Source organism: Crocodylus porosus, unplaced genomic scaffold, assembly GCF_001723895.1.
Source record: "Crocodylus porosus isolate Cpor-Errol unplaced genomic scaffold, CroPor_comp1, whole genome shotgun sequence".
Taxonomy (NCBI): Eukaryota; Metazoa; Chordata; order Crocodylia; family Crocodylidae; genus Crocodylus; species Crocodylus porosus.
The window spans coordinates 84227066-84237875 of NW_017728949.1; the positions used below are offsets into that span (position 1 = coordinate 84227066).

Below are 10810 nucleotides of genomic sequence, written 5' to 3' on the forward strand. Positions count from 1 at the left end.
AAAAAAAAAAACTCACACTATTAAAAGTGCACATTTGTTTTAATTAAAAATACAGAATCTTTCTCTGTGGTATAAGTAGGAATTCTTCTATAACTAATGGAAAACAAAATTTTAAAATGTCTGGTGACTTTTGAAAGTAGAAAGTCATGCAATTACCACAGAGGTTTTAAGAAAAATCCCTGAAATGCCTCAGGAACTAGTTAAAAAGTATTTCTCGTGAATGTATTAATGTGCTTAACTCATTAGCAGTCACTACAGGGCAAAATCTTGTCTTTAAAAGTGGTTACATTTTGTCTCTTGCCATATTTACAAGTGAATTTTATCCTTATAATATTGCTTTTCCTGACAAAAATCAGGTTCTTTTTCTCAATACTTCAACAAACATTTTCCTCACAAAGCAAGCATTCAGTATGGCTAGGGACAGACATTCCAAAGGTCTGAGCCTGAACTGATTCAATCTTTGCAGGTTAATCTAACCTGGCTCGGCTGAACTGTTTTGCAACTGAACAAGCATCACCCTCTGGACTAAGAAAATGAAGACACATGCCTGCAGTGGCTCAGACTAGAAGTTTTGGGGTGCTAGAGCAGCCCTCCCTTCCCTTCTGCAGTGCTGAGCTGAGTGGAGGGACATGTCTGGGCCCTGGCAGGATGCTCTGATTATTTAAGTGTTCCCCCACCACTGTTCCTGTGCATCCCAGCAGGGAATTGATAACAGAGCATTTAGCAACTCTCCAGCAGGCAGTTGATAACACCCCATCAAGGAAACAATAGCCTCTCTCATTAGTTCAAGCTCTTCTTTAACAACTTTTTCAAATGAAGAAATGGAAGGACCTGCTGATTAGCTCCAAAAAGCCCTCAGCAGACACTGTCCTGTCTGCTTTACGACATCTGTCAGCATTAGCTAGCATACTTCATGCTGGCTATGGTCCATGCTGGGAGAGGGGAAGGGGGGATCCCTGCTTGAGGAGGGAGTGGCGGGTGGGGGGGGCAGCACATAGAGAATCCAGGCAGACACTACTGTACCTGCCGTCTCTGCTGGAGCTCCAGCCAGGGAGCGGAAAGGAGGGGCCAGCCCAGCTCTCTAAAGCAGAGAGCCCCATCCAGACCTACAAAGTATCTGGGATGCTAGTGGTCTCTAAGTTATACCAGGAAGAAGTCTGGGACAGATACTGTATAAACAGGTTTCACCTAAATCAGTTAAGTCTGATACTACATTCAACCAGGTTTCTCTCAACCCAGTTTCAGCCATTTTCAAACTAGCTTATATGCGCTAAATGTTTGTTCTTTTACAGGTTTAAACCAGTTTATGATCACTTAAAACTGGTTTGTGTGTAATGTCTGTCCCTCGCCTACATGTTTTCAGACCTACTCAGTGTCAGAATTTTCAGGGAAATTAGTAATAAAATCCAAGAAGCCTTCCTTTGAACATCTGTAAGGTGCAATTTTAAATAAAGCTTACAAAACGTCAACTTGTCAAATTTCAAGCATCATCTCCAAAACAACAGAGTGCCAGAGCCCCATTCCCTGAAAGAGCTGAACTGTCCTTACTGATGTTTCAAAAATGCTAACCTGAAGAAAACACCCATCATAGACAATTTCAGACTCAAATGCTTAATTTTTTACAGTTATAGGCCAGGGTCTTAAAAATGGCAGTGTCAGAGAGCCTTAACAATTAGGTTCCACCTATCCACCCCCCACCGCCACCTCGGTGTTCCAGAAGTTTTGAAGAACAAGACACACTAGTAGAACTTCAATACAATGTGTATGCTAGCAACAATATAATACAGTAATCACCATATCAAGCTTATCATTGTTGACAGCCAGAATAAGAGTCAACAAAGCTGTCATTTTTAAAGATATTCTAGAGTCTGGCAATATAACACAAGCTAGGAGAAGCCACTTCCCTTGGTGGAACAGGGAAAACAACACTAAACTAAAATGACCAAATGTAGTAGTATATATAAACTTAAGTATGCTTATTGGTCCATACCAAATTTTGATTTGATAGACAAAGATTCCAATTTTTAAAGGATATAGGAAGTTGTATTATTTGTTTTCATAGTCACTCATTTAGAACTAGACTGTAAAACACGGAATCAAACTCTATATAATTTTATGTTTACACACACACACACACACACAAAAATATATATATTTTATATATAATAACAACATTCTGCAAACCACCTTGCTATTTAGCTACCTGAAATATCCACGTAAACTGTGAAGGTTATAATGTGATAGTAATAATATAGGCAATAACATTTACGCTATACCTAAATGTACAGTAATCTGTTTTGATTATTGTACATAAAACTATAATAAAATTATATCTTTGTACTCTAACAAGACAGGACAACCGTATATGTAAAAAATAAGAGTGTATGTTCACAGTATGTGAGTGTATGTATGAGAACAAGAACTAAAAGATAAGGTTAGTGTATTTCTTCCCATGATGGAATGCTGTTTCAACTAAAGTATGCTTAGTAAAGAAGTTATTCCAATAATAAAAAAGAAGTCTACACCCATTCTAGACCAGTTTAACTGTAACTGAAATTGTGAAATATCTTAACATAAAATGATGTGCTAACATCTTGGTTCTGTTTTCCTTTTCCTACCAATTTGGTTTCCTGCGGTCAAAACAAAAATATCAAAGAACTCCATCAGCTACTTACCCCAAGGACCAAAAACCCACAACCACCAGGTCTGAATATTACATCTCCATATTAGGCAAGTGCAAAACATTTAATTAGATGTATTTTGAGAAAAATAATTTCTATTAGGACTCAGATCAGACCCATTACTGAAAAATCCTAGAAGGACTAAAATCAAGCAGAGAGCTCTGAAGCACTTAAATCACAGATGATAGAGTATAATGTGGAGAATATGTGCAGGCAACAGTCTTCCTATCCTGTAAAAGACCTGAGAAGTGTTGTAACAAATCTGAACAATCCCAACAGCACAGCTTAATGTGGAACACTATCAATGGCTGGCCCCAAACCAAAATAGAAGGAAAGCAGCTCTCCGCAGCATCCTATCTCCATCAACCCACTAAGCACAAAAAAAATGACAAGTCTTCTGAAAGATTGGAAAAGGAGATAATAGTCAAACAAATAACTTCACTTAACAGTTCTTGGGTTGCAGTAGCTAGCTTTTTGATAACTTCATCCGTTTTTAAATATTCTAGAAAATGTTATTGGGGGGGGAGGGGGAAATCACTCTAACAGCAAAAAGTCAATCAATGTCCGCTGAACTGAAATAGGGAGTTCTTATATCTTAAATCAGTTAAATACTTAAGTATTAGCAAATTGTTTATATTTATACTAGTAGAGCCCATTCTGCCCCAACTCTGAAGTAGGCTGGTTTAGTTTATCAACAGCCCAGAATGTTCAGTCCCATTATTTCTAATGTTAGCAGTCTGTTTACATTATAACAAAACAGAATAAAGCAATCTGCCTGCACTTTTTCAATTACCCTGTGAGACAGCAATGAGTTTAGGATCCTGAGGAAAGGAAGGATGGAGAGCAAAGTAAGGACCCTGGACTTCATAAAAGCAGACTGACTTGCTCAGGGAACTCATGGGCAGGATCCCCTGGGCAGCCAGTCTGAGGAGCAGAGGAGTCTAGGAGAGCCGACTGTACTTTAAAGAAGCCTTACTGAGAGTGTAGGATCAAACCATACCGATATGCAGGAAGACTAGCAAGTATGGCAGAAGACCAGCTTGGCTCAGCAAGGAACTCTTCAGTAAACTAAATCACAAAAAGGAAGCTTATAAGTGGAAACCTGGACAAACAACTAGGGAAGAATATAAGAGCATTGCTCGGGCACGCAGGGATGAATTCAGGAAGGCCAAAGTGCAATTAGGTTTGCAGCTAGCAGGGGATGTGAAGGGAAACAAGAAGCGTTTCTACAGATATGTCAGTAACAAGATGGTGAGGGAAAGTGTGGGTCCCTAACTGAAGGGCGGGGGCAACCTAGTGACAGAAGATGCAGAAAGGCTGAAGTATTTGATGCTTTTTTCACCTCTTGTCTTCACAGGCAAGGTCAGCTCCCAGACTACTGCAACTGGCAGCAGTTTGGGGAGGAGGCAAGCAGCTAACGGTGGCAAAACAGGTTAAGGTGCTGAGGGAGGTGGCTGATGTGACAGCAGAGCCACTGGCCATCATCTCTGAAAGCTCATGGCAAATCAGGAGAGGTCCCAGATAACTGGAAAAGGGCAAACATAGTGCCCATATTTAAAAGAGGGAAAAAGGAGGATCCAGGGAACTACAGGCCAGTCAGTCTCACCTTAGTCCCTGGAAAAAATCATGGAACAGATCCTCAAGGAATCCATTTCTAAGAACCTGGAATAGAAAAAGGTGATTAGGAACAGTAGCAAGCATTCATCAAGGGCAAGTCATGCCTGACCAACCCCGATTGCCTTCTATGATGAGATGACTGGCTCTGTGGATGCACGATACCTTGATGTTAGCAAGGCTTTTGATACAGTCTTCCACAACATTTTTTCAGGCAAGCTATGAAAGTATGAATTGGAAGAATGAACTATGAGGTAGATAAGAAACTGGCTGAAGCCATTGGGTTCAGGGGGTAGTAATCTATGGCTAGATGTCTAGTTGGCAGCCAGCATCAAGTGGAGTGCCCCAGGGGTCAGTCTTGGGGCTGGTTTATTCAATATCTTCATCAATGACCTGGAAGATGGCAGAGAGAACACCCTAAGTGAGTCTGCAGATGACACCAACCTGGCGGGAGTAGTAGATACACTGCAGGATAGGGCTAGGATTCCGAGTGACCTAGATAAGTTGGAGGACTGGGCCAAAAGAAATTTCATGAAATTCATCCAGGACAAGCACAAAGTCCTACACTTAGGACCGAACAATCCCATCCACTGGTACAGGCTGGGGGCTGACCCGCTGGGCAGCAGCTCTGCTGGAAAGACCAGGGATTTTCAGCGGACAATAAGCTAAGTATGAGCCAGCAGTGTGCCCTTGTTGCCAAGAAGGCTAATGGCATACTGGGTTGAATTGGTAGGTGTGCTGCCAGCAGGTCAAGGGAAGTTGAACTTCCCCTCTATCCAGCACTGGTGAGGCCACATCTGGAGTACTGTGTTCAGTTTTGGGGCCCCCACTACAGAAAGGATGTGGACAAATTGAACAGAGTCCAGCCAAGGGCAATGAAAATGGTGAGGGGCCTGGGGCACATGCCTTCTGAGGAGAGGCTGAAGCCAGGTTAGAAGGAAGATGGACCTAGACTGTTCTCAGAGATGACAGAACATGTAGCAACAGTCTCCAGCTGCAGCGAGGGAAGTTTATGTTAGATATTAGGAAGAACTCTGTCGCTAGAAGGGTAGTAAAACACTGGAACAGGTTACCCAGAAAGGCTGTGAAGTCTCCATATCTTTGGAAGCTTTTAAAACTCAGCTAGACAAAGCTTTGGCTGGGATGATCTAGTGGGGGTGGTCCTGTTTTGAGCAGGGGGTTGGACTAGATGACCTCCTGAGGCAGAATGAAACTACACAGGTCATAGAATCATAGAAAATTAGGGTTGTCCCGTCCAACCCTAATTTTCTATGATTCTATGACCTGTGTAGTTTCATTCTGTGCCTCCCCTGTTGTTCAGTAGGAAGACGGTAAATGTATATTTGAATAGTCATCAGGTAGTGTATCTAGACCAACATTAGAAGACAGTATTCTGCCATATCAAGATTCAGTACTTCATATTTTCTTTGCCAGGGCTTAAAATGTTCATAAGAACCAAATCATCACTGGCATTAAGAGCCACTCCAACAGAATCAGTGGATGTATACTTTCTTACCGGAGAGCTGAATTGGGGTGGAAAAATGCACAGGTGGGAAGTTACAATGTGGCCACTAAATCAGTCACCACATGGTCTAATATAGTGGTTCTCAATCTTTTTTGAACGGAAGGCACCTTTCATTGGACACAAGGCATCTCTCCATAACTTTTGTCAGTTGAATGGAACCTAATTTAAAAGTGCTTACCTCCTCACAGCAGGGCCAGGCAGGGACAAGGCAGAGCCTGCACTAACCCAATTACCTCCCTCACACCTTGCAGCATACATAAAAGGATCTGGCACCATTGTAGGTTGCTGCAGCACCCTGACATGCTATGAAATCCTTTTAAGGGTGCCACAGGGTGCCGTGTAATATTAGCTCTATTAGGTGTGCAAAAACTTATATAATTCCCAAGATAAACCTGGAGTTTTCAAATAGGAATCCACAGTGTCAAAAATATTGTAACATGCTACAGTTTCTCAATTCTTTCCAACAAAAGGATTGCTCTATTATTTTTGTAGGAAAACAAAAAAAAAAACCCAACCCAAAACAAAACAAAAAAACCAGTGAAAACAAAGAGCTGCCATTTTCTGAGGGTTGCCTTGAGTCTAACAAGGGGTGGCTTGAATCTGAAAAGGTTGAAAACCACTGCCTAACAAAAAGTGAATAAAACTGTCCCATCAACTATCCAAAAGTTGTGAGTGGGCATATTTTCACCACACACCTAGTTCACAACACAAACTGCTCAGCCCAGGTTGTGTGCATGGCACCCAGAGTTCTGAGTCTCTTCATATGAGGACACTGAAGGGCTGTTTCACTGGAAAATCTGAGGGGAAAATAAATGACAAGATCTTCTTTTACTATTTGTTTGGAGATAGTGCAAAGGAGCCCCTGTCATGGGCCAGGACCCGAATGGAACAAGTAATATGCAAACACATCGCAAAGAGATGGTTCTTGTCCCAAAGCCCTTATAATCTAAAGTTAAGATTTATATATCTTGCCTGCAAGATTTCATCCATCAACCTGCAAAAATCCCCTTTTCCTGCCTTCCCAACAGGTTTGCCATTTTCTGAAACAAAGAAATCCATACCTAACTACATGGTAATTCATATGAAGCAACAATAGCTACTGCCACTGCTGAAGACAAAAAGTATTTAATGCATACACACATAAAAAGAAGAGTATGATACTATTCTTGCAATCTTAAACAGATGCAAATCTTACATTTATTTCAATGTTATTTACATATGCAGAAAAGGAGGGTGAAAGGCAGATAAAACTTCGTCTCAAAGGTCTGTGAGTTTTCTTTCTGCACCTGCTCATTGGAAAGGAAGCAAACTATTCATATGCATCAAGTATAAAACATGCTTTAGAACTTTTATCTAGATTCAAAGCTCTTAACAGGCACATGTTTAACAAAGATTTTTCTAGATTAGTGAAATATGACTATGTAAGAAAGAGCAGAACTTGTTTTAAAGTAAGTTTATCATTTTGGCAGTTTTTTAAATTGACTGAAATAACAGCAAGGCCACCTGGCTTTACACAGGGCTTTAATTTAGACGATCTCACAGAACTATGCAAAGGTCTGCAAACATCATCACTACTGTTTTATTAACGGGTTAAACAACATGTCTTCCAAAAAGCCAGGTAACGCATGGGCATTGTACATAAAGCTTACCCAGACTGCCTCAGTATCCATTACCAAAGGATACCATTTTAACAGTCTGATGGCAATCTAGTTCTTACAACATGTTCTAAGAGTTACTGTGGGATGACTGCCAACAAATTTTCCCACTGAATACTTGGCCTAATTGGTTAAGAGTGGAAAGTGCACCCATTAAAAGGAGGGGTATTCTATTTTTTAACAACATGGACAGCCTTAATATCAGTTAAATTTAAAAAGCACAACTCAGAAAAAAATAATCAGATTTACAGAAGATGATTCCATTAATTGTCAAATAATGTTATTGGAAACCTCTTTTGTGGGTATTTTTAATACAGAATTCTTTATAGGTTCTTATTACATATCAGCACTTTAAAAGAGACATATATACATTTCATTTAAAAAGTGTGTATTTCTGACAGCCTGGCACAGAGTTGATGCCAGGGTGAAAGAGCAAGAAGGGAGCAGATCTCTGTATCAGGACCACAATATTGTTTTGATATCCTCACACTTACTTTTTGGAGCTGAAACAGACTGTTATGGTAACTAACTACATTTACCTGAAATAGTTGAGAAAAATAATTAATATTAATTTAGTACAGAGCTCAGTAACTTTATCTTGGTATACAGTACTCTGTGCCACATGTTGTTTCCATTACACTAGCATGACTATCAACTTTGGTGGTGTTATTTTGGATTTACTTACAGAAATTAATTTGAACCTCAGTCTCTTGGAACGCATCATTTTTTAGTATTAAATGACTAAATGATGCCTCAAAATAATGTTTTAAGGCTATATAAAAGTGGACCCAAACAAAAAAAAGACAAGAGTTGCATCTGCTTGCACCGCAGCAGAAGGTTCAAGAAGTACAGTGACTCAAGGAAAAAAATAACTAAAGTTAAACGCTTACAAGTACAGAAAGAGAGAGGTAAATCTCTCATATACAAAATAAATCTAACAAAATATTCCAGATTGTATTTTATTTCAATGCTGAGTAATTCATGTTAAATATAAAACAGTTCTGTAGACAGTATAAAATGGTAAACTACAAATTACCAGTGCCTAATATTATTGAAGGATATTTTATTTTAATTGTTTATATCTTTGGGGGTTTTTATTTGAATATTTATTTAAATTGTCCATCAGGTTAAACACTGATTATATGACCAACACCTAAATTGATTTTAAAATATTAAAATATTTAACATCTAAACGCAAGTCAGTCAAGTCTGTATTTAAACATTTTTCAAACAAGTATTAAAAGACCAGGCAACTTCCTTGCTTTAACAAGAAAAAAGATTATATTGGAAATTAAAATAACTGAGAAGTTACTCCTTTAACTACAGGCTTTTACTTCAATGCATATTTATGAAAACATTTACAACTGATTAAAAAATCCCTTGGAAAAGAAACAGAGAAGAAAAGCACCGAATACTCTTGCCTTTTAGAGGAGATGAGAGATATAATATTAAGAGCTTACTGTGGATAGTGGTTTAATCAGGAAGTAGCCATTATCCTTTCGCTACAGAGCAGTGACAGCACTCCAAAACAACAAGCCGGGATATTTTTTCAGTTAAAGAAGAATGAAAGAACACATACTATTGTGCCCCTGTCTGCTGACCCCAAAGGTCACCAGATGTCTGTAATCAAAAGCTATCATGGAAACATAATCCAAGCAAGCATTTACAGTGCTATATTTGTGGAAACATCTAAAATCTAACACAAACCCTCTCTCTCTGTTACTCACAAAACATGGCTGTCTTATTCAGAGATTAGCAATTATTGTAATGAGATACTGTCGGAGAGGGTCAAATAGTACTTCCTGCAGTTTACACATCTTGATTTCCTGGTAAACAAACTGAAAGGCAGGTGGAGCACTTAGATCACTAGTAAACACATGCTCACGTGACCATAGCCAACCCAGGTAAAGTATGTGTTTTCAGATGCAACCAACATATAATTGTGCTACCTTAAATCAACGCCATTTCAGAAACAATAAAAAAAACTGTGAAACAAAAAGGGAGATCTATTTTTCCAATATTGGGTAAATAGCAATACTGTATTACTTGATTTTTGTTTTTAAACGCAGCTAAAGAAAAAAGAACCATGCAAGTTACCTGAAGTTTAAATACACTCATATAAAAAAAGAAACTGCTGCTGAAGTTCTCTTTAAGTGGGAAAGCAGCTCAGGCCTTAAGATAAAAACTAAACCACAGGACTATTCCAAGAAAAGTATTAAATTAATCAAAATTAAAAAGTTACTCAGTCTAAGGTTTTTATACCAAAACTTACTTTTTCAGAAGAGAAAGGAACCAAAAAATATAGAACTTGAACTTTCTAAAGATATAATGAATCACATTATAAAATATTAGCAACCAAAATTAACTCATTGAGAAACCCTGCAGCTAGATAAATATATCCGTTTGCAACCTCTTCAATACAGAGCAAGAAAGCAATTGTGGTCTGATAGCCTGATACTGGTCAGAACTGACACAGATATTGGATTGGTACGTTCTGATGTTGTTTTAAAACATTCAGAATGTTTCCTTTCTCTAGTTAGCTGGAAAAGGGATTGCAAAAGCCTATGGCACAATGGATATTAAAGAATAAAAATAAATTTTTCAGGCATCATTTTATTGACAAATGTGACAGCTGAAGTTTCTGTCTGTTGAGATATAAAACTAAGCCCATGATTTTAGAATTTGTAAATAAAAATAAGATCTCAATAATCATGCTACTAGTAATCTTAGCAAAAATATATTTTAAAGGAACAACTGTGTCTAGTGAAATTGGTTTATTTAAAAATTATATTAAAAATTAACTTTAGACTAAGGCTGCTTGCAGACATTTAAAAAAACAAAACAAAAAACACAGCGTTTTATTGGAAGAAGCAGAGAATTACTTCAATCTGACTCTGCAGCATCTGTATAGATTGGGCACTTCAATCAACTATTAGGTGAAAGCACCGAAAAGACCCTACTGACATGCCCGATCTTTACAGATGTTGGGCGAACCAGGTGCAACTAAGGCACTGCCTCTTCTGGGTATTTGCAGGGCTTGACACCGGAACGGGCTGAGTTTCAAGTGCTTTTTTTTTGTTTTGTTTTTTCAAAGTCTGCAAGCAGCCTAAATGTACCAATAGATGGTTGAGAATATTTGCAAAGCCATATTTTTCATAACACACAGGAAGAACTTAATCCCTCCACTACAACTATATTGCTGGAGTCTGTTTTTTGTAATTTAAATAAAGGGGGGGGGGGAGAAAGAGAGAGAGAGAGAGAGACTCTATATGCAGTATCACAATTTCTCAAACAAGGTAAAAATAAACCTTCAAATAGGAAGCCTCTGGCATACG

At 38.6% G+C, this 10810-nt stretch overlaps 1 protein-coding gene across 1 annotated transcript in view; it reads right to left on the bottom strand.

The window, feature by feature from the left end:
• The window catches only part of BAZ2B (bromodomain adjacent to zinc finger domain 2B), a 202293-nt gene extending 193088 nt beyond the window's left edge, over positions 1–9205 (bottom strand). The window contains exon 1 of the mRNA XM_019553838.1: positions 8936–9205. The gene's annotated coding sequence lies outside the window, so the exon portion shown is untranslated. The remainder of the gene's footprint in view (positions 1–8935) is intronic.
• Positions 9206–10810: the final 1605 nt, after the last annotated feature.